Here is a 25,343-nt window from a genome sequence, read left to right on the forward strand (position 1 = left end):
AGTGATTTTGTCAAGGGTTGACAGAATATGATCTGTGATATTTGCTTAATATGTGTACGTGTGCGAGGATGTGCTTGCGTGCATGTGCACATCGCTGTCTGCCCATTTGTTATCTGTATAAGGAGACTATGAGTTGGGGGAGGGGTGTGTGTGTGTGTGTTGGTGTGTTGGTGTGTATGCGTTTGCATGGGGATGGAAACATCCACACATCCCTTGGCCTCTAGGCTATGGCTGCTAAATCCTCTGTGAGAGCTCCCGCGTGTAATCCAAACATTTAGAGCTAATTTAAGCATGCAGGCAGGAGCAGCATCCTTTAGGAAACAACAGCTCTCTCTCTCTCCATCCTCTACTGTGTGTGTGTGTGTGTGTGTGTGTGTGTTTGTGAGAGAGAGAGTGTGCATGTCTTGTTGTCGCTGGAGGGAAATGAAAGCACTCAATCACTCACCTGTCAGAGTACTTCAAATTCTGTCCAGAACACGCCCGCACACACACACACACACGCACACGCACGCGCACATGCACACACATGTACACACACACTTACCCCGGAGGGTTTGACAGGACTGGCCCTTTATTGACTCCCTGATCGAGGAGACAGCAGATCCATTTAATAGAAGCTCCAGACACAGAAGCATAGAAACCAAACGGGATTCACATCTGCTCTCCACACTGTAGCCTTTTCCTCTTGTACAATAGACCTGGCAGTCATTTAGAATTGTGGCTACACTGTGTAGTAAATTCAATTTTGAAAAAGCCAATACTAATTGATGTCACAAACAATGTTGATTAGAGGAAAAATATGTCTTTGATTGTGGGGTACGTCAAGGTTGGCCAACAGCTTCCTTGTCACTGCTGCGATGTAATTTCCCCAAAACAACACTGATGCGACTCGTAGCCACATCTGGAGATTGTTTGTCAGGAGGGGGAGCGGTGTCATGATACGGGTCCAGCAGCCCGCGTTATAGGCATATTCGGTCGGCCTTGGCCCCCCGCGCTCCCCAGTTGGCCCTGTGTTGTGTAAGGGGCCACTGAGTGTTTTGGAAGGCCAGTTAGCCAGGGGGGTGCTGGGAAGAGGTGTGACAGCTGTGTTGGTGACGGCTACTCTGACCTTCACGCGTCATCTTGATGGATCATCAAGGCTGGAACGATGCACTGAACCTGAGTGGCGTAGGCCTGATCGCACACTGGTGACGATCTGGACACTTGCTGTGCTGATATTACTGCTCTAAATGCAGCCATGGACGGCCAGCAGCCAGGCCAGGTAGTGTGCATTTCTCAGTTATGTGTGGTGGAGTTTATCTTGCGAAGGATATAGCAAGAAAGGAAATGGATTGACTAATACAGAAATGGGCTCTCGGCCATAAAGAGAGAAGAATTATCATGACGACACTGAAACATGCGTAAACAGAGACAGATAGGCACTCACATGCACGCACTTACACACACACACACACACACACACACACACACACAATAGAGCGTGGTGTTTCGAACGTCTTCCCTCTCTCATAAATGGATTGCACTAATGTTCCGAGCTTTTCGCCAGTCTCAAAGCGCTTTGCTTTGTGTGTGGTGTAACCCATTCCCTTGAGATGGGACTTGCTCCATCAAGTCAAGGAAGAAACCATTTAGTGGAATGACACACACACACACACACACACACACACACTCTCTCTCTCTCTCTCTCTCACACACACACACATACACACATCACTTTTGAGAAAGCTGGAAGGATTTGAATTGCACTTAGACAAACGTTTCACACACAAGTTCTTTATTCCTCCACCCGTTCCCTTCTTTGCCCTGAATACACACACACACACACACACACACACATACAAAGGTACTCACACACAGATTCCATTTTGTCAGCTTTCAGCCCCAGATCATGTAACGATAAAAGATGCTGCCCTGCAGTTAAACACTGCCAGTAAATCACAGGGCAAAGAAAGCTGGGAGAAGCACTTATTTTTAAGCAGCATGAGAGACCACACTGGGGGAAGGGGGCTGAGGCAGATAGGGTAAGACAGAGAGAGAGAGAGAGAGAGGAAGAGAGAGCTTCTTTGTGTGCTGTGTACTGGCATTGTGTGTGATGAAGAGATGAATCACTGCTATTTAGGGATTGGTTTCCTGCAACTGATTGTGTGACGACTCGGTGGCGGACAGACTGTCAAGACTTGCCTGTTTTGTTCTGGGGGCTTCAGGAAAATGTCTGCGGCCAAGATCTCTCTCTAGTTCACTCCCACAAGGCCCGGTGTGCCAGAGATCAACAGAGACAAACACCTCACCAGTGTCACTCTAACAAGGCATCAAATATTAAAAAGAAAGGGATTTTAGGCCAATCTCAATATGTGTATTTTCAGAGTACACTTGTTTTCCATGCTGGAATGCAAACAAAGTTATTTGTGAAGGAGGCTCCCTCGCAGCAAGATGTGATCTTTCTTTTCTTTCCATTCTTTCTCTCTTTCTCTCTTTCTTTCTCTCTTTCTTTCTTTCTTTCTTCTCTTTCTCTTCATTCATTCAGTGGTCAGGCTGAGCATTCGCAGACTGAACCGTAATGATGCCTCAGCTACTCTATGTATCCTAAAGTAAAGCCAACGCCTGTGTGGCCGAGGCGGGGAGTAGATTAGGGAAACCAAACAGGTTGTTGCTGAGACGATCCAGGGAGACGTCATGACAGTTATACATTGGCCATGTGCAAGCATGCCTGGAGTGTAAAGGCAGATAATTATAACTTTGTGGATCGTTCCTGTTATTCTGTTTGTTTTTTGCCCTGGAAGTTAATTCGATGGAATCTGTAATTACAAAGTAATGATGGCTATTACAGGAAGCGGCATTTGGCTTGTTACTCAAAAAGTAATAAATGCAATAACATTACTTAGAGCAGTAATTTGTCGTATCACTTGTTCATTTCTTTTGTGTTACTCCAAAAATAGGTGACTGCACCTCTTCTCTCTTATTAGGTTGTAGTCACAGCTTGTAGGGTTAGGATTCAATGTAGCGATTGAATTATAGGCTTTATTTCTTAGGGAAAAGTGCATGTATCGTGCTATTTTATCTCCCTCCCTCTGCCATTGATGTAACAGTGGTAAGATCTTACAGTAAGATGAGGTTAATACACTAACAGCCTGATTCTCACTCAGGTAAGTGATGGCAGACAGCATTGGCTTTCTTATCCAGTGTAATTCACCTGCTTCATGGCTGGCAAATCATTTTCTGAGCTGAAGCCCTATGAGCAAAGATCCTTTAATCATCCACTAATAGGCCTTTATGAAAAAGCTGAAGATGAATTCAGCCTACCTGGCTCTCCGTTATCATTATCAGTGCTATGAGTAATCAAAGTATTTGTGTGTGAGTGTGTGTGTTTCTGTGTGTCTGTGCAAGAGTGTAGATGATGAGGGGAGCCATTACAGTTCGATCAGTGCAGTTATTATGAACACTGTCAGTCTAGGTGATGTCTGTTCAGTGATAAATTGAGCTGTAATGACAGATGTGCGTTGCATTACGTGCTGGAGACTTAGACATGGCTGGAGGGCATCCAGCGAGGGACACAAAGACAGAATCGCTTGGGCTCTTGAATCACAATCTTCTGGGTTATGGGATCTTTTCTTATTTCGCCATGGCAGTCAATTCAAAGTGACACTTTGTGGAATTACTAAAACATTGCAGATTTATCAGTTTAGCCGAGTCAAAAATCTGAAAATACGTGCAACGTTTGATCACCAAATTAAAAATTGGAAGTAGGCTATTTACTAGAAGAGAGTTTCAGACATCGTTTTTTTTTTGTTTGATGTATCCACAGACCACAAATGAGCTCTGAGACTGAAAAAAAAATGACACTTTGTGGAATTGCTAAAACACTGCAGATCCATTAGTTTAGTCGAGTCAAAAATCTGAAAATACGTGCAACGTTTGATCACCAAATTAAAAATTGGAAGTATTTAATAGAAGGAGTTGACCCTGTCCCTGCTGACGAAGCGTTCGCCAGACTTCAGTGTGTTGCTGTTGACCAGATGGACGTGTTTACTGTCAACAAAACCTTGTTAGCTGGCTGCCCACACATGTGCTATAACACTGTGTGTTTCTGTGCGTCTATGTGTCTGTGAATGTCTGTCAGTGTTTGTGTCCGCCTGTGTGTGTGTGTGTGTGTGTGTGTGTGTGTTAGTCTGTGCTTTGCTTTAGTGTGACATAGTTAGCAGTATTCTGCATTGAGGGTGGTGTCTGTTATGGTGAACTGCTTAGATCAGTCTCTGGCTCTGAGAGCACAGGAGGGCCTCAGAGACAAAGCATGAGAGATGGGCGTGAGAACGCTGGCAAGGCTTGGTTCTCTGCAAGAACTGTCTTGTGTTTGGGGAAAATATCCTCACACTAAAAGCTCCAGTGTCTAGATCCATTTCTAACAAACAGGTTTTGCAAGAAAGGGCTCAGGGAGAAAGAGAGTTTTTGTGTGTATGAATATCTTTCTGTGTGTGTGTTTCTGTGTGTGTGTGTGTGTGTGTGTGTGTGTGTGTGTGTGTGTGTGTGTGTGTGCGGCCACAGCTGTGTTTCAGACGTCACTGTGCTTTCTGTTTGATGTGTCCGTAGACCACGAATGAGCTGTGAGACTCTAACTTTGATATCCGGGTAGTTTGGGGGCTTTCTCCCCTCAGGCCCTCAACAGGGACACATTCATCATTATCACCACACTGCATAAAATCCCAACCATTTCATGATCATATAAATCAAAGCACACTGGAAAAACCGCTTGTATTCTTATGACTCAGATTGTATTTTTGTCCTGAATAACAGAGATCTATGGTTTCTGCTTTTCTTTTCCTTTCAGGTGTTACAGCAGTAATGTCAAAGAGCTGAAGACATCTCTAACAGTGAGTACACAGTATATTCTAAAAATGAATATTCAGGTCTCCCTGCTTTTCACTCCATGCCACTGGTATGGCCACGCATGTTATAAAATAGTCGACGCTTGACTTTCTAAAATATATATTTTCACACACTTCTGCTTTTACAGTTTTTATGGTACGCCAGAACAAACTTGCAGACTCCTTCAGTTTCAGGCCTAATTTGATTTTCATTCATTCAGTGAAAGAGGATGTTTTTTTTCTCCCCCAATTAAATTTAACAAGAGCCCCTTGAAAAGCAGTTGTTTTGATTACATTACAAATTCGGGGTTCATTCAGTGAATCGAGCAATTAATTAGATTTCTCCCATTCTAATCAGAATATTTGTCTGAAGCGTACGCGCCTAATAAACATCTTTTGAGTTTGCTATCTGTTCAGAGCTAACACTGAATGTAAATGGTTGTTAGCTGTGCCCTACTGTGCTGCTGGGTTAGCTGGATCTTGGATTGTGTTTAGTTGTTTATGTGTATTGCTACGTGCAGCTTTGATCTCCCTCCCTCCCTCATGCTCTCTATCTCTCTCTTTCTCTCTGCGTCTCACTCTCTCTCACTCTGTCTCTGTGTGAGAGCTCAGTTTAGTCAGGGGCGCGGCTGCGTCCTCAAGGCTTCACTTCACACACACCAAGGTGGCAGTTTGTTGTTCCACACACAGACAATGACTTGCACTTTTCTCTCTTCCCTGACTCGATGGCCTTGTGCCTGTGAGTGTGTCACCAGATCTAATGGGATCCTTTATAAGGTTTTACTGAATGTAGAGCTCAGGGAAATTCTTGTCTCCGGCGTGACTCGCTCTTTAGCCTTGTGTGTTAACTTACCATTACTGGTTCTATCAGCGCTGGACGTTACTGCTTCATCTCTAACTGTGGATGATATATTCCTATAGGTTGGGGCAAGGTGGTTGTATCATTTGTGATAAGTATTGATGAGCCCTCTCCTGGGGAATCAATTTCTAGAGGGGGTGTAGGCCTGTAGCAACAACCCCCATCGCTGGCTGTGCCTAACTGGTGTCTTGGCTGCCTGACTCTTCCTGCAGCCCATAGAGAACAAGCAAGCAGAGCACAGGGAAACATGGACCCCATCCAAACAGCTATGGTGTAATTAGCTGACATTTGTTGCTTGGAAGACAAGAGAAGGAAAAGGGAAAGAGCTGCTCAACTCAAACACCCAAAGGAATATGCAAATGTTGAGAGAGAGAGAGAGAGAGAGAGAGAGAGAGAGAGAGCGAACGAAAGAAAGAAAGAAAGAGAGAGATGTGTGTAATAGCACAGAGATGTAATTATATTATGTGTGTGTGTGTGGGTGAGTCTGTGTGTGTGTATTATGAACCCATTGAACTTTTTGTGAGCGTTCTTGCCAGTGTTTCGCCACTAGAAGGCATGAAGCATTGGTCTCCAGAAAGGACTAATAAAGTCATTAAGATAGAAGTGACTAACCAGGACATTTTCTCTGCCAAGAAATGATACCTTTGTCTGCTTTTCAGCGTTCTTGTCTTGTAGAGCGAACCTCAGGAAATACACTTAGGGTATTCAACTGCATCAGCTAGGCAGGAAAGAAACACAGTACACAGTACCCACATGAAGCAGCCATCCACAACCAGGCACTGATTCTGCTGTTCCAGGAAGGCTTGTGCGTGTGTGTGTGTGTGTGTGTGTGTGTGTGTGTGCGGGCGTGCTTGTGCGCATGCATTTGAGGGAGAGTGCTGTAATGCATGTGGGCTATCTGTACTTAAGCCAAGGTGCTGCGTGAAGGAGCAGCAATGCTTACACAGCCCCATCTGTTTGATCCGGGCTTGAAATGCAATGCCTTTTAATGACAAAATACTGAGTGGCTGGGAGGTGTGCAGAGAAGGGAGGAGTGAGTGTGTGTGCGTGTCTGTGTGTGAGTGAGGGCGTGTGTGTGTGTGTGTGTGAGCGTGAAAGAGAGAGGGATAAAGGGAGAGGGGGGAAGGAGAGAGAAAAACATCTCGAAGGTCAGGAGCAGCGGGCGGCCGTAGGGGAGAGACACGTGAGACAGAGATAGTCTTGCGTCAGCCCCACAGCAGTCCTCTCTTTGTGTGTGTGTGTGTGTGTGTGTGTGTGTGTGTGTGTGTGTGTGTGTGTCCTGTGGGGCCAGCATTTCCATCCGCATCCCACCGTGTGTTACAGCAGGGCAGCGTGTGCAAGTGTTTCTATTCTGAGTGCCTAGATGTGCAAGATAGATAGATCGACGCATGCATACATACATGTTGTACATTACATACAAATTAAATAGAAGCAGTCAGTCATCGAGCTACATATAATTTTTTACACGTCTCTTGTCACAGTGGAAGGGGAAATTACACCTTGTAGCCTGAGGGGGAAGAATTTGTGCGTCTCGCTGCCGGTTGGAAAAGCTGAACAGTGTTTCATCAATCCCACCAAGTACTATCATTTTTCAGCGCTTATTCATGAGCCTTCTTTGTTTCTCACAGTGTCTTCTTCCCGGTGCCCTTTAGACTGGTTCTCTTTTAGATCGGGGAAGTGTTAGAGATAGCGCCTAAACATTTAGTACTTTGTACTTGCCTCGAAGCTAAGATTGTTAAAAAGCCGCTGAGAGATTGTCCTCGGGATAGGCAGCAGCGCAGATTCAACACACACACTCAGGCATTAGTTTGGGCTTACCCATTTCTGTCTCTTTCTCTCTCGCTCTCTCTCTCTGTTTCTCCCTCACTCTGTCTCTCTCCCTCCACCTAGAGACCCCACACACACGCACCAGGCTCAGACACACACATTCTCACGAGAACACTCTGACCATTCCCCTCCTGCCCCCCTTGACCCGCGTGGTCTCAACAGGGTTCACTCCTCTAGCCGGGCTCTGATTCATCCCCGCTGCAAAACAGCCTCTGCTCTCCTTGTCCCCATGAAGGGCCGGGGCGCAGGGAGAGGCTGCTCTTTTACAGACCAGTGCACCATGAATCACTGCTCTCACACGGGGAGCCTCGGTCCACTCAGGGGCTGCCTGCCTGGCCAATAATGTGCGTGGTCATGAGGGGGCCATTTTGAATGGAGGGCCAGACAAAACAGGGGCTAAAAACCCAAGCTGTGAGCTTTCCCAGCGAGGGCGAGGACGGGAGTGGTCTGAGTACTGTGGCTTTGTGTGTGTTGAGAGTGTGTGTGTGTGTGTGTGTGTGTGTGTGTGTGTGTGCCGGTGTGTGTGTTAATGTTTGTTTGAAATGGAGGAGAGATGTTGGACATCTGTGTGCTGTGTTTTGGCTGTTCCAAAATCACAATGGAACAAAATTGCATGGTAGTAATCTATGAAACATTAGGACTGGACCTTTTAACCCCACACATCACCGACCCTTTAACCCCACACATCACAGGCCTTTTAACCTCACACGAGCAGGAGTGCAACTTGAGCTCCTTGGACCTGGCCTGATGGCTCTAGATTGAAAACAAGAGATGATCAGGGCTTCTAGACTTTGGAACGGCCTACCTGAGGAGCTTAGGCTTAAGTGTTAAGTTTCTTACATCGGTTTCATCTATTAAATTTCTTCTTAGAACTTGCTTTTAGGTAATGATGTAATGGTATTTTATGTTTTATGTTTCTTGCTTTGCTTATATTGTTTTTCGAGTTTACTGGTTGATTTTGCTGTTGAATTTATTTTATTTTTTGTTTTTGTTTAGTTTTTTAAAGTGCTAATCAAATTTGTTGTTGTTGTTATTATTATTATTATTATTATTATTATTAGGCAGCCTATTGTTATTGTAGGTATTTTCTTCTTCTTCTTCTTTTTCCTCATTTCTTCTGACTAAAACTGCCTTCCCATGAATGGAAATGCACTTTGCAGCTACTATTATTATTAGTTTGTGTGTATGTGTGTGTATGTGCAGGCAAGCGGGTGTGTCAGGCTTATCCTAACTGTTTCGGTGATGATTAAGCAGAAGGGTAGAAGTAGTCCCTGTAACCCCCACCCATCCCCCACCCACCCCCACCCCTGCTGTTGCCCTCCGAGAGCCTGCAGGTTTATTGGGCCTATCTGCTGCGCTAATGGCCAAACCACATCTCTTCATCTCTACTCTGTTTCTCTCAGTCATTCACTTGGTCTCTGTCTCTACCTTGGCTCCTGTCTCTCGCCGTCCCCCACAGCTTCCTGTCTCCCCCCACCTCTTCAAACACCCACACACCAAAACACACAGTCCACTACGGGCCTGGCTCTCTGACTACAATGCATGGCTGTGGCTGGGAGTAGTTTATCCGTCCTGGGCCTGTGCGTCCCCAGGCCTGTGGGCCGGGCCGGGCTGTAACCTGGATACAGCTGCAGTCCAGAGGAGCCATTAGCAGTGCCAGGAGGCCCCCAGCTCCCAGCGAGAGCTCATTACTGTATTTGTGCAGTCGCACTTCTCCTATGAAACGCAGCAGTGTGCCTGGTGAAACATTGAGCCTCGGGGAAACCATTACGGCTCCATTTGGAGTTCTGAGAGAGAGACAGAGAGAGAGAGAGAAAGAGACAGAGAGAGAGAGAGACAGAGAGAGAGAGAGAGAGAGAGAGGTTTCATCGAAATGCCCAGGGCCATTTCAGATAAATAGGTGAATGAATACTAAGAATGATATTAATCATTAAACCCATCCAGCTTTTCCTGTACTTAACTGTGAGGGTGTGAGTTTGAGTATATGTATTTATTGGATTTGATTTGCTCTTTGTTCCGTGTGTGCGTGTTTGTGTGTGTGTGTATGTGTGTGCGTGTATGTGTGTGTTTGTGTACTCTCTGAGGCCCAGTTCAGCTGTCTGGTCTGGTGTGCAGATGGCCAGGCAGGGGCCTGCTGAATGAGACACCCCTCTTCTCTTCTCTCTCTCTTTCTCTTTTCCCTTTCCTGTTCTTTCCTGTCCATTTCTTCCCTTCACTTCCCTTCACTTCCCTTCCCTTCCCTTCCCTTTCCTTTCCTTTCCTTTCCTTTCCTTTCCTTTCCTTTCCTTTCCTTTCCTTTCCTTTCCTTTCCTTTCCTTTCCTTTCCTCCCCTGTCCTCTCCTCTCTCTTCTCCTCTCCACTCCTTTACTTTCCCCTTCTCTTTTTGCCTTTTCTGTTGGGTTTCATTTACCAGTTACATCCCTGGCTGCCTCCTCTCTTTCATCACTGCATCTGCTGAGGGCCATCTTGGGCAGAGGGGAGTTTTCCACCCCTCTATTTTCTCTCTCCCTCCATCTTTATGCGCCTCTCAGGGCTCGGTGCGGCAGCTATACGCGGCGGCTTTGGAATGAAATGTCTCTTAACCGAGCCATGTGCCCCGGAGCTACGGTAATTGCAGGTGAAATTCAGCTTCCTCTTTAAAATGCCATCTCTCATTTCCAGTTACCGGCCCCCTCCGTATCTCTCCCTCCCTCCCTCCGCCCCCCCCCTCTCCCTCCCCCTTCTCTTCTGCCTTTCTCTCTCTCTCCCTCTCTCTCTCTCTCCCTCTGGCTGTCTTTCAGAAGCGTGTGAATCCCTCAGCCCCTGTCGCGTCTCTCTGCCCCAGAGACACTCCCACAATGCACAGCGCTGATGGTTGCACAGTGATATCAGCCATGCAGAGGAGAGGGAGGGCTGCTGCCTAGACACATAGACACTCTGTGTTTGCGTGTGTGTGCGTGTGTGTGAGTGAGAGAGAGAGAGAGAGCGAGAAAGAGAAAGAGAGAGTGAAAAGATAGTATGTAATGACAGAAACCGAAAGAGTGTGTGTATCTGCGTGTGAGAAAGAGAGAGACACAATGAGGGTATGTATATGTCTGTGCGTGTATGAGAGGAAAATGAAATGTGTGTGTGTGTGTGTGTGTGAGAGTGTGTGTGTGTGTACAGCGTCAGCAAGGCGTGAGCCGTGTAGAGGTGACATCAAGGTGAACGCGGCGTGTGGAATGCTCTGCCGACTCGGGAGGCAGCAAATGGCTCTGTGGCAGATGGAGTCTTTGTCAGGGAAGAAAAATGGCAGCTCGAGAGCGTCAGAGAGCCATCCCCCCTCCCTTCACACACACACACACACACACACGCACACACACACACACTCACACACCACTCTCTCTGTCTCTACCTCTGTTTCTTCTTTTTTTTTTTTTTGCTCAGTTGGTCACTCATTCACACGCGCACTCGTACACACATGCGTAGATACACGCACACTCGTGTACGCACACACACACACGTATACACACACGCGTTCTGACACACACACATCTCCCCTCCTCCTCAGCGAGCTGGGCTGGCGGGCGGTGACCTTCCCCTGCTCAGAGGGTTCCCTGGCTGTTTGATCAATTATCCCTCTCCCATTGTTTACCAGGAAGCGGGAGTAGAGAGGAGAGAAGGCTCAAAATGGCCACTGTCAGGTGGAGGGATCCATTTCCCTGCCAGAGTGGGGGTGGGGGTTAGGGAGGGAGAGAGAGAGACACAGAGAGACAGAGAGAAAGAGAGAGAGAGACCAGAGCTGTGAAGCATGCTTAGAGGGAAGGGAGGAGCGTTGTTCCCTGGCAGCTGTGATGATATGACATTATACTGGAAGTACAACTCTGACAATGGTTGCCATTTGTGTTGCCAAATATCATCTGCTGTAAGGCGTTTCTTACTTCCCTAAACTTTGGAAAATCAACCATTAGTTTTCTTGATTGTGATCCTAAGGAAGCGGATTTTTTTTGTCCCCTGCTCTCACCGCGTTTCCTGCTCAAATCAAGTCTGTATAAATTCCTGAAATAGCATGAGTGTATTGTCATGGCCCACTAATGCTGCATACACACACTCACATGTACATGCATAATGCCACAGTACTGCAGGTACACTTCCTATTTTTAGCGCGGAGAAGTGTGTGTGTGTGTGTGTGGGGAGGATGGAGGGGGGGGCGCATACTCTAAAGGTCAGGTGGCAGAGAGAAAAAACCGAGTGGGAACAAATGATGCACTAAGCGAATGACACTCCGAGGTCCTGCTTTAATATGTATGTATCGCAGGTTGATGGCTGATTTCATTAGCGCCTCTCATTGTTATGCATAGATTGTCCTCCTGCAGCAAAATGAATATTGTATTCACACACGCGCGCGCACACACACACACACACTCATACACACATAACATCCGCGTTTTCCAGGGAATATGTTTGGATCTTGCGGAGGGCTTGAAGAAAAGGTTGATGTTTCCACGGGCTGTTATCTGTGTCGGCCATAATTAAAACAATTTACAGTGCTGTCGTTTTAACACGGGTCTTCGGCGCTCCTGTGGACAATTCCTGTCGGGTAGTTGGTGTGATTATTTAAGGGTCTTTGTTGATATTAGAGCGAATTATTTTCTTAGCGGAAAAGGAAAGCTGTCTTTGTTTAAACAACTTGAACAGAATAAGTCTACTCGTGTGTGAGGGTTCAGCTTACATCACTTCAATTTACCTACGTCTGTGTGTGTGTGTGTGTATGTGTGTGAGAGGGAGAAAGAAAGAGTCTGTACATGAACACACATTTAAGAGTGCATACCCATTAACGTATGTGTTTATGCGAGTGTGTGTGTGTGTGTGTGTGTGTGTGTGTGTGCTCGTCCTGCTCATAGAGAGTGCATATGGTGAGTGTGTGAAAATGCCTGGCCGCCTCGTTCTAATCCTCCAAGTTGACTGTGTTTCAGCAGGAATTCCAGTCCTTAGTGGGACATGAGCAAATGTTCTGCGTGAGATATTAATAGCTATTGTGGGCGGAAAGGGAAAATGCTTCTGCATTTTTCCATATGTTTTGTAAGGAAACAGTCCAGATGGATTATCTCTTGGTCTGGAGCTTTCTCTTGCCTCCACCAGCTCCAAGTCCAAGTGGCGTTGGGCTTGCCAGGGACACACACACACACATACACACACATACACACACCCCTCCCGTCTGAAGTACAACAAGCTATTACTGATTAACATGTCTCATCTCACTCAGCTCAAAACCCCATTCTAATTCCTTTTCCACCTTACTCTTATTTTTAAATCCTGGATGATGTGACTATCTTTCTTCCTAACATACCTCACGTTCCTCACAATGACAGAGATATGTTTGTCGCCTTTCTATTTGTTGCCTGAGAAACCATGTTGGCTTGTCTTCTCACATTTCACACTTGGTTTCATCCCCTTAACCCCTGCGCTCAGCCTGGATGGGCTGCCTGACCTCTTGAGTCATGGATGTTAGAGACTCATCGGCATCACAAGGGCCACGGTTAGGTTTTATTTTGCCCAGTGATTGTAAGCACGGACGGGGCGAGCTTGTTTGGATCATGGATGAAAAAATAAATCCCTGACATATTCTTTGTCGACATATTCCTTTTGTGTCCATTCCAAACTTTAATTTCCAAGCCATTTGTCCGGTCTTTTTTAAAATTCTTTCTGTGGATTTCTGTTCCAGTGTTCATTGTCCTTGTGAGCATCATACATCTGAGGAGGTGTCAAGTATTTAAACATAGAGGTTCATACATGCCCTTGCACCTTTAATGCGGAAAGACAAAGCAAAACACCCACACTCACTCCTTCATTCCTGAGCGTGCACGCACACACACACACACACACACACACACACACACACACACACTCCTTGGTGTGACAGGACGTCACATATTCGGAGATTCACAGCAGGCTGGCATTCCAGGACAGCAGAGAAGAGATAATGTCAGTGCGCTGCTGGTTAACTCAGTGTTTTATCCTGTTTCTGGGCCACAAGGCGTGAAGGGTGTCTGTTTATTACACACACACACACACACACACACACACACGCACTCAAACAGTCACACATACCACACACACGCACCACTTACACAGACCGCTCTGCCTCCCCCAGCCTGTTAGACGACAAAGTCTATAAAAAAAACAAGTGACAAAAGATGGCACAAAAGATGCCCATGGATATGGCTGCCAGTATAGACAATAGCTTTGTGGGATCATGTTTGGATGCATCTTTTTATCAAACATGTTTTTTTCTGGAATCAGGAAGTGTGCCACACTGACTGACAGGATGTAGGATGATGTCGTGTTGGCGTCTGAATCATACTTGGCGTTCTTGGAGGTCGCAGTCCCCTAAAATAGCTGTTTTGCGTATTACTGTGGAACGCATTGCTATCGCAGCTGTTTAAAGGGCAGGCTTTGCGAAAGTGTTGATTCCAGAGTGGTGAATTCATAAACCAGTCGTGCAATATTTAAATGAAGAAATCACGAAATTCACCTAGTCAGCAGCAGGGAAAAAAAAGAGCTTCCCCTCCAAACCGCCCACACTGCTTTCAGCCTTGTTGTGACTTGTTTGTCTGTCGTTGCGGAGGATTTCTGCTTCTTCCAGAACAATTGCACTTTAAAACTCCCAGCTCCAGAGGATGGGGGCTGGTTACACAGCAACAGAACAGAGGTAAAAAAAACACAAAAACACAAGTGGAGCCGATGAGAACGAAAGTGGAAAATACTCCCTCTCCCACCTCGATCTAGCTCTCTCTCTCTCTCTCTCTCTCTCTGTATGCATGTCAGGTGCGTGCATGCTGTTGTTACTTTCATCACTGGTGTGTGTTGTCATGTGCAGCTGTTTGCTCTCCAGTTAGTGTGCTGTGTAGTGAGTTAGTGGAGCTACGGCAGTGTGGAGCTTCTCTTCACTGGGAGCTTCTCTCTGATTTATTCTTAACATCTGTCTTTGGCAGGTGTGTGGAACCAAGAGGTCCTCTCTCTGAGCCTGTGATATAGCTATCATTGTGGGCAGCGTGCATGTGTGTGTGTGTGTGTGTGTGTGTGTGTGTGTGTGTGCAAAACAACAGAGAGAGAGGGCCTCCCTCCACCTCCACCCCTCCTTGGGATGAGTCATATTTGAGCCCTGTGTAATCCAAGCCTGTGTTTCATGTGTGTGAACAGACAGACCCTGAACAGTGGTCTTGGTCCTGACTCCCTCTGGGGCACTGAGTGGGTGAGACACGGCTATCAACAACAGGCCCAGGCAGCTTTGGTTTCAGCCTCACCACATGAGGAATCCACTCATCGTGACATAGGCACAGGCACACACACCACGACACACACAGACACAAGGATACAAATACACACACAGGGCAGAGGCTATTATTTGTCCCCCTCCACAGCTCCTCCTTAAATAATATCAGGTAACAAAGGAGGCTGATGTAAGCTCTGTGATTGGTTCAACTATAAGGAAGTGTTAGGATCCAGAGGATGGGCCAGTGGATATAGTTTCACATGAAAAGATACTGTGACACAACGGTGGCGCTAAGTCTGAGACAGAGAACTAAGTGTGTGTCTGTGTGTGTGTGTGTGTGTGTGTGTGTTTATGGTCACGTGTGTGTATCTACCTGCCAGAGTGTGATTGCAGTGCAGATGTTGCAGCGGTGTCAAGGTTGGATTTGACACAGTCAACAATGGAGGCTCAAATATTTTGACTTTTTTCTATGAAATCACACCGGTGAAGTGTGGTGCCACAGGAAATAGGGCCATGTCACAGGAAAAAAAGGAGCTCTATTCTGTTGGATATTCCATGTTTCAAAGCACTCCACTGCGGGTGTGACAGACGCTTTTAAAGGCACAGCTGGACTTTTAAAAGGGTCTTTTACATTTGTCCCCAGGGGGAAAAAGAGGTTCCAGGACAGAACTGCAGAAAGGTGATATGGGTAAAATGTTAAAGTGAAGCCGTTTCCTTATGACACTCATTCACCGTTGACTTATACACAGGAGTAAAAGTGTTAGGCTGTATGTTATCACACGCTGGAAAATCAACTGCAGAAAATCACTGTTAGAGTAAAGAAACCATTACAGAAATACATTTGTGAGGAAAAGATTCTGGTCACAATGTTAGATTCATTTTGAGAAGCCAAGCAAGAATAACGTTCAGTTCCTAGATATGTCTTGACCTGATTTTGTCATTTGACAATGATGAAAAGCTAGGTAAAGGCCTAGAAACAAGAAGACCAGGATTGGACAATGGTATTATCACATTGTGAACATCGTTCATGGCATCAGTATTGGGAGCAGCTTTTTTTCCCCAGAACTGCTTTGAATCAGACATCAAGAAAACAGAGCAGAAAGAAAGAGCAAACCATGTGAAAGTAACGTGCTGCCTTGAGGCAAACTGTGGTGACCACCATGTTCTGCAGTGCTGGTCCTATCTCAGCTCAATGAATTGTGGATTTCCTTAAATCTTGACTCTGTCTTGTAATTTTCAGCCCAGGCAGATATTTGTTGTATAGCCTACATTATATTATAGATACACAATGGCCATGTGAGTCTTTGTGTGGTACAAGTAACTTGCTTCCTATGCTACCAGTCTGTCTTTGGTTTATTAGCATTTTGTTATTAAATCTTGCATTTTACAGTCGACGAAATACAAAAATACAAAATAGGTGTTTGGATTTGGTTCACTATGATTGAAACATAGGAAGATGTTTCTCCTTTCTGTTTTTCCCAACTCACTTCTGCCTCTGTGTGTGTATGTTTGCAACAAGACACACTGACATACTGTGTAAATTTCAGATGAAAACCCCAATTCAGCACACACTCATGCCTACTTTTCCTGTACTACCAAAGAACAAATAACCTATTTTCACAAATGTGCATGGATCAGTGGAGCTCAAAGTGAAACTGATTAATGGCAGCCTTTTCCAGCTCCTGATGCGTCCTGAATTGGCATTTTGCTTTGATTTATCACCTAAAAATTCAAAAACAAGTGGAATCCAGCTTTGTTCTAGTTACATGCTTGTCAGCCGTGTGCATTTTGCCAAGTTTTGTAATAATTGTGTTTTCTATGACTGTCAAGGATACAGACAACACCTAATCTTTTAGCACACCTTTTCTTGGGAAAATAAAGGATTTGGAGTAGAAGTATGTTTCATGTTAGTGTACAGTCTTGCACATCTAACCAGACAAAGCTATTTTTGACCAGTGTCTATAGATCAGTTTCATTGTTTGCAAACATTGCCGCTCATGTGCACAAAGTGGTGGCAGAAAACAACATTGCACTGCTTCATGTGTTTGGTGTCAGTAAGCGTCTCAGTGCTTAGCTAGCCAGCTAAATGTACAAACAATCAAATGGCTTGTCGAGACACTTGGTTTGATTAATACAGTAGTTTATCAGCACGAGACAGAGAAAGTTACGCTAACAAACTTACCCTGAGTGATGGATCCAACCTGACAGAACCATTCTCCCTTCTGTCCTGTTGGTGGATTTACGACACGACTAAATGGCTTAGCCTCCAGTGGACAGATATCTACAGTATGTGTATCTAGTTGAGAAACCTAGTGGATATACAAAAGTAAAACTGAAGGCATACCGGTTGCTAGATGCCTGTAATTATGTTGTATGTGGTCATGTTCAGGATTAGAGTTCCTGTTAATGAGCTAGTTACTAATAGATGAAGAAGAAAAGCCTAACCCTAACCCTCGCTGCCGTCCAAAGATTTCACTAACTTTTTGGGGCATCTTGTTTGTGTTTGGTTCATGCCCTCCATGCTTATGTTACTATCATCATAATTTAGACCATATGTCATAGATGTGGCATGTAGTTGTCCAGATGTGTGTCGGTGTGTTGGACGCAGATTTCTCCATGTATTGCTGTCAGTTACTGGCAAAATCCTTATCTGCTACAACACAACGTTTTTCTTGTCTTTTTTATTACTTTACAGTTTGGATTCCTGTCTCTCCTAGATGTGTCACTGTTTGTTTTGCCACCACTGCCGCCTACAGCATATAGGCGTCGTAAACATGACATCGACAGAAAATGTTCTATCTATTGAAGAAAGAGAAAACTAAGATAACATCGTGACCATATTCAAGTGCTTACCTCATCAGATAGTCGGCCAAATGTGCTTACAATCTCCAAAACAGCAAAATCCCAAACACTTTGGCACTGTCTCAACTACAGCTACTAGGAACAGGAACTCAAGTCGGCAATCCAAGGGAGTTTCTCTACCTGTGATCCTTGCAACTATCAATTACATGGAATTAAGATGACTCCTCTTTATTTTTTATCAAGAAATCATGCAAATAAAAAGACAAACATTTATATTTAAAGGCGTTGTAAAATTCAGTGTTATAGTTACACATAAGCATCTTAACACACCATGAAAGTTATTCCTCTACAGAAAGAGAGGTATATAAAGGTTGCACTTGCTTCCCTATACACCATTATGGGGTGCTATCTCACTGAATGTGAAAACACCCAAGTAGTCAATCAGCACTGTCTGCAGGCCAGTAGGGATTACCACCACAGCTTCAAACACATGACAGTCAATTTGGACATGTGCAGTTCAACACTGACTTCATGAAAACCTTAGTCACTTAACCTGACAAACCAACATGTAGATGCTTGCCACCGCCGCTGCCAAGCCTTACAAAAGGGACGTGTCTAACGAGCAAGTGGACAGTGTCGTCACACGACATCACAGGAGCTCAGGATGGGGAGAACCACAAACATGCAGTGGCAGGTTTGAAAAAAATGTGATGAGATTGTTGAAGATTTGCACTTGACACTGTCTTCCTCCCCTTCTCTCTGTCTAGAGCCGTAGCGTGGGAGTGAATGCCAGGCTTTATTTGTCTGGAATTTCCTGCTCAGTTCATCAGTAAAGGTTGAACAGATTTACTAACTGTCACTGTTAGTTTGCAAAGACTTAGCTGTGATATTTCATTATAAAACCTACGCAAGTATAGCATTTGCTCACTTCTCTGCTTCGGCTGCATTTTGTGATTCTTGTGTAATATGGATGTAAATCAGTGCTAGATGTTGAGTCTTATGTGTTTGTGTGTGTGTGTGTGTGTGCGTGTGTGTGTGTGTTCATATGTAAGTGTGTGTGTGTGTGTGTGTGTGTGTGTGTGTGTGTGTGTGTGCATATGTGCTTTTTGTAACAGTACAAAGATGTCCCAAGGGTCTTTTCCCTATTCTCATTACAAATGCTAATGTCACATTAATGAAATCGGCTTAGTTTAAGGTTTATAGCATAGCCTACACTGAGAGATTTGGCCTTGACACTTCCCACATATTTCAAGTTGAATCATATTTTTTTCCTGTGGGCATACTATTCTAAGTTATTCTAAAATGCACTGGCCCTAAGTGAAACTTTGGGGCGAAAAGTTTCGAGCACGAATGCCAAGCTTTGTCATCGTTGTAAATTGTGGAGCCGCTGCCTGCCGGCTGCCCGGCTGCCCGGCTTCTGAAGGAGGCTGTTAGCTTAGCTACAGCAGTAATGGCCTCAATGAGAGGCTGGCTAATGTAAACATTGTGTTAGTGTGCTAGCAGCGGTTTGTGGAGTCACTAGCTGTTAATCATTGCTCAGCAGAGAGTTTGTCAGGCACAACAACATGCCAGAGAATTAATCACGGCTATAGATCCCTGGTTTTATGGAGAGGACATTTTAACTGCTATGTTTCTAATCATTAGGCTTTTGCAGTAAGCACATAATATCAGCAACCAAGGCTCCAAGGGTCAAACGTAGATGTGAGGAAACTACAGCTTTAAGATTTACACCTCCAAATTCATTTTTTTTTTACCATCTAAAATAAAAGTGATGGGACATTTACTTGATCACTGATTCATAATGTAAGAGTGACTGGAAAACATTATTTCAAAAAAGCCTGCAATTTAGAAATAAATCCCAATGATTTTTGTGTTGTTGTTTTTTTTTCCCCTGTTGCTTTTTACTTTAGCCATCAATCCCTAGTCATTTCTCTCACTTGAGTCTGATGGGTAGCATGTACCCTTTCACTAATTTTTTACTCGTGCCTCAGTGTGGCATTTTGGAAATACTAAGACATTCAAAGCTTAAACTGAGAAGAGAGCGTTCTTGGTAATTAAAAGGCAATTTTCTAAAATTGATTAGATTATGCTAATCAAGGGAGATAATATCTTAAAAGCGGTGTGAGAAAGGGAGATAGAGGGAGTGGGAAGAGAGGAAAGGAGTGACAGTCCAGCCGCCATTACAAGCTGCTGATTTCTGCAGAGTGCTTCATAAAATGTCAGAGCGCTTCTCCCTGAGCAAGACACTGAAAAATGGCAGCGCTGTGATGCGCTGGCACCTCACCTGCTGCACTGTGTGTGCGTATGTGTGCGTGTGTGTATGCATGCATGCGTGTCTGTGTGAGTGTGTGTGCGTGCGTGCATGTCTGTGCGTGCCTGCGCATGTGTGTACATCTGTGTGTGTGTGTGTGTGTCCATGCTGGCCTCCCTCCCATGTTGCAGTGAAGCAGAACAGAGTGGCTGACTGCCCGCTGCTTTGCCTCCCTCTCTGTCAATACAACACTATTCTCTTCCAGCCAGTCATTTTCACATGTTTAACATTAAGTAAAGCATCAATTTGAACAGAGTAATACAAATGATTGGCATATTGAGTTTAATGCTTGTGGATTTTCTCTCATCAGAGCTTATGTTGCCAGATTGTTGTTCTGAGGCTATTCAATATCTTTTAAGACTTTCATCTGATTTCAATACGCGAATACACACTGCAGCACTGGATCGTGCAGCACTCTGAACACCAAACATTTTTTTTTTTTTTGTTCAAATAGACTGATACCTGATGTGGAGCACATATTTACCTTCATGTGCAGTGTAGCATTTCTCCGTGTCTGAAACAGAAAGCAAGCTCTTTTAATGGAATCAGTATTACACAATGTTTCAGGCCCAGGCGTTATGAATGTATTGGGATTGGGAAGGACGTAAAAAGAGACGAGAGGAGAGTAAAAGGAGTAGACTGAGAGAGGAGAGAGGGAATGAGGGAAAGGTGTTGAGGTAGATGCGGGGACAGAAGAGATGACAAACAGGTGTCAAACCAGAGATGTGTGCAGGATTTTATTTAGCAATGTTACTGTAACAGCTGTGTGAGCTCATTATTTCAGCACTGGGCAACTGGTGGGCCCACAGTTTTTTTTTTCTGTATGTGCACTCACAGAAACCAGGGAACTAAAACACTTCTAATAGTGATTTTAGGACGATTATGATTCTGCAATTTGTATGAATTTAGTATCATTGGAAAGATAAGATATCATTTTCCCTAAATGCTCTTCCAGGGTTTGGTGTGACCTCAAGGCATGTCAGATGCAAAAAGATATTAGAAGATCATGTGGTCACATGTTAGGGAGTTGTTTTAGGGTCCTGGAATCTGTGAGGACAATTTCACACAATGAAACAGTGACCTGTTGAAGACTAAGCAAGGTCTTTTGAAATGTTATGGCTAATATTTTGAATTAATATGAATTACTAATATGTTTGGTCATTTCTGCCCATACAATAAGCATAAATCTGTGTGTAACTACAATGGTTCAACCCAAGAAAAAGTTTTTTGTTTCACTGTAAAGCAGAATCAAATTGAATTGAATTGTCACACAGAATATGTAACACTGTAGCAATTGTAAACCTGTAAACATTTAATAGGATATCTCTATTCCAGACTCTTCTTGTGCCATAGATGACACAGTGTTCTCCTGCATTAGCTATGTTAAGTCCATATTTTATTTTGTAGATTTCATTACAGTAAGTCCACTGACTTATAATTCTGCTCTTTCGAAGAACACACTGTGTGTTCTAGGAACAGTAGCAAACAAGGCTGTTGTAGTTGGTAATCATGAATGAGCTATTTGTGCCTCACAATGGGCATCTGAATTCCATCACATTTGCACAGTGATATCAGTTATCTCTTGCAAGTAAAAATGCAGTTCAACAGAAATGACTGTAAATGGTTTCTTCCCATGGAAAGGGACAGAAGGGGCTCCAGTGAATGCTTAAGCCGGCCTTGCCGCTCTCTGGATATTCCATTGTTCTGTCAATGTCAGTTTGTTTTGCGTTTTGACATGCATGTCATCTGCATTATGCATATCTTAAGTATTGCGCGCTCTCTCTCTTTTTCTCTCTCTCCCTCTCTCTCTCTCTCTTTCTCTCTCAATCTATCTCTCTATCTCTTTTTCTCTCCCTATCCTTTTTTTTTCTTTTTCCCTTTCTGTCTGAATCTTTATCCTCCCCCATTCTCTACCTCGATATGCCCACTTCCATGATTGGAGTGGCCGAAATACAATACCTTCTGATGCTATTTCCCATTGTTCAGTTTTATGTACTTTTTGTTCCTTATATTTCTTTAAATCTGTGCAGTTTGCACAATAAGGGATATGCTTCTGGCCTGCATCTGCAGATTAAAACAGTAAACCACACTCCACTTGGATATTCCATGGTTTAAATCAGAAATGTACGCTACAGTTTTTTATAATTGCTTTCACTCAATTTTCACAACAGAGTTTCAAAGTGCAAAACTCTTGTATGCAAAATGCTTTACTCCTGATTTTGAGAAAAATCACATACAGCATGCAAAATAAAAATAAATGAGGTGGTAGGCCTACATCATGCAAAAGTTTATCCCAGCATCAGAACATTGGATTTGTTGCTTGGTTAATTTTAGTCCTTGCTGAAGTTTAATAAAATAAAATGTTAATTATAAAATCATGCCGTCACGAAAAAAATAATTCTCAGTGGTCAGATGCAATGTTCATTTTCTAATATTTAGATTATCTAAATAGCACTGAGCAAAAGGTTTTCAACCCCAGTTGTAATCATTTTTGAAATTATGTACAGTGACCATATTGTACAAGGCAAAATGAATGAACTGATGTCCATCCTGGTGCAAGAAAAAAAAAAAAAATGAAGTTGTTTCCAAAACACAAAATTTGTGCAAAATGAGATGAAACACATTCAGTGATTGTAGCTTATGGCATCAATTTGATGCCTACATTCTCTGTTCTGCAAAACACCAAAGCATGAGATATTTTGGTCACTATACTGAAAGCAGTATGTGTTAGTTGTAAGTAATGAGACATGATTGAAAATGTGTGTGAAGTTGATTTAATCAACTGTCTAGTAATAAGTACAGGAACATTCTTATGTGGAGGGTGAATTCTGAGAAGTGAGGTTGTGATTTAGAGTTGTGCACTTTGTATCTAAGCACAGTATTTTGGGTCTTATGTTAAGATTTTGGCAAGTCCCTTTGGCTCTCAGCATTAAGAGTTTTGCACAAAATTGAAAATTGGGCCAAAGCAATTGTAAAAAACTGTAATAATCTGTAGTCTAAATGGTAATTAACTTTAACAGGCATTGGCTTACCATTCATCTTGCCCATGTATCGTGTGTGTGTGTGTGTGTGTGTGTGTGTGTGTGTGTGTTCGTCTGTGCGCGCACTGGGGAATGAAGAAGGGAGAAATAAAGGGAGTATGCATAATATGCATACAATGTAAATGTGTGATTGAGTGTGTGTGTAGGTTTCTGCATGTTTTTATGTGTGTGTGTGTGTCTACTTGTGTGTGGATACACGGGCATGGTTTTTTTTTTCTAACTTTTTTCCTAAGGACTGGGAAGTGTTATTCTGTGCTTACAAACTGCTCCAGAGTCATTATGGACTCTTGTAGACATATGCAGCCAGTGGCGGCCAGATCTGGTTTGGTCTGAAGAGAAACTGTAATGAGCAGTGAGACTGGCTGATGAGTGTGAGTGGCTAGCAGAGGGAGAAGGGCAGATTCATCAGGGATGATTGCCTGATGCACACTTCTGGTTTTTTGATGTGAAGACCCTGCTAGGTTACCATGGGGAGAATAATTAGCTTTGGCTGGATGCAGATGCGAATGAGCGTAAGAGATGGGAATTTTCTTATTGAGCTTACTTTATGATAGTTAGAATTGTGCACACGGGTGTGTGTGTGTGCAAAAATACACACTCACACACACACAAACACACACACACACACAAAATAGACTCAGGCAGAAACACACACACACACACACACACGCACAAACACACACAAAATAGACTCAGGCAGAAACACACACACACATGCACACACACACACAGCCGGCTCATTCTCTTCTATTTATGGCCAGGAAATGGGACTAGTGCTATGTCTGGTTGAGCTGAGTAACACTATTCTGTCACACATAGGTTTGACATCAAACACAAGTGACAAGCCTATCCTATTCGTCTTCACCGAGTCATCACCATGTCCCAAAATCACATTATTGTCAGTGGGAACCCAGCAGAGACGGATGGTGAGTAGGGGTGTTGATTCCAGCCTGTGGCATCTACAGTATGTTCGCAAAGGCAAATAAAGCCATTTGGCAAGAGCTGATATCCTGTCGTTTCAAAAATATACAGCATGCGTGTGGCATGACTTTTGGCTTAAGATTTTATTTAAAGCGTCTTACAGTGACATGGGTGCATGTGTGCGTGTTTTGACTGGGTCCAGCAAATATTGAAGCTGGAAACGTTTCAATGCTAATGCCATGCTTTACTATTTGAGACACACAGGACCATATCATTACCTTTTTGCCCTGGCAGGCAGTAAGCAGCTCCAGTGTGGTAAGCTCCAGTGTTACATGGAGGCAGGCAGGCAGACAGGCAGGCAGTAGTGGTGTGGCTGTAATAAGACCTGTGGCCAGCACCGCTGCCAAGGCTAGCCAAGGCGGGGTGAGAGATGATGCCCATCCCCTACATGCCCTGCTCTGCCATCTGTCACTGGGCAGGAGTGGAGCAGAGGGAGGGGTCTGAGTCACTCTAGTTGTTGTCACCTAGATAGGCCACACTGGGGCATGCTGTCTCTTTGTATGCCATTCAGGGCTTGGCTCAATCCACTGTCACTTCACAAAGTATTTCCGCTTCTGCAACTAATATCAGCATTTATTCTGTTCTCAGTCGGGCTTAATAGATTGAATGACAAGTTTCTGAACAAATGTTTCAGCGTTGATTTTTTTATTTCCTGAATTGAACTGAATTTGACACAAGCCTTGGTCCAAATTGTCAGAAATTGCTACAGTCAATTTATAAGTTAGTTATACTACTACTGTTATTACTGTTCAGTGGTGAATTCTGCTGCTAGTGGTGTAGCATGATATCAACTACTGTCTCTTTAAGTTTTCTAAGTCAATGTTTGACACTGGACAAAGGTTGTCACTTCATTTTTGCCAAGACGCCTGGTTATGTCATTTCCTGGCTGGCGGAGTGCAGGGAGGGAGGGGAGGGGAGGGGAAGGATGAAGGGAGGAGGGGAGGAGGGGAGGAGAAAAGGGGTCAAGGAAGCTTGTGCGTGCGCTCTGCTATAAGCAAGATGATCTGGCTCAGTTAGTGTTCATTGCAAACAAGCATGCAAAGTACAAACATGCACATCCATATGCGCATGTCGTGCCTGCAAGAGCACACTCACACAAACACAAACATGAAGAAGGAGAGAGAGAGAGAGAGAGGGAGAGAGAGAGAAAGTGAAAGTTAAAACAATAGATCTGTGCTGCACAAGGTCAGAATTAAAAGATGTTCTGGCAGATCCAGTCAGGGTCAATGATCTCACTTACTCGCACACACACAACTGCAACCAAAAGTACCTCACTGTACTGTGTGTGTGTGTGTGTGTGTGTGTGTGTGTGTGTGTGTGTGTGTGTGTGTGTGTGTGTGTGTGTGTGTTTGTGTCTGGCCACATCAGTGCCTTTCAGTAATAAGTGATTTATGGGGACTGACAGACAAACACAGTGTGTCACCTGGCA

At 44.2% G+C, this 25,343-nt stretch overlaps 1 protein-coding gene across 10 annotated transcripts in view; it reads left to right on the top strand.

Annotated features, from left to right (window-relative positions):
* LOC139924073 (bromodomain adjacent to zinc finger domain protein 2B) overlaps nucleotides 1-25,343 on the top strand; it is a 69,172-nt gene that overhangs the window by 7,187 nt on the left and 36,642 nt on the right. For 9 of the 10 annotated variants that reach the window (XM_071914998.2, XM_078287074.1, XM_078287017.1 and 6 more), the window contains exon 2: nucleotides 4,821-4,865. The gene's annotated coding sequence lies outside the window, so the exon portion shown is untranslated. The remainder of the gene's footprint in view (nucleotides 1-4,820; nucleotides 4,866-25,343) is intronic. The other variant, XM_078286969.1, reaches the window with a different exon arrangement.

This window comes from Centroberyx gerrardi, chromosome 1 (assembly GCF_048128805.1).
Source record: "Centroberyx gerrardi isolate f3 chromosome 1, fCenGer3.hap1.cur.20231027, whole genome shotgun sequence".
Lineage (NCBI taxonomy): Eukaryota > Metazoa > Chordata > Actinopteri > Beryciformes > Berycidae > Centroberyx > Centroberyx gerrardi.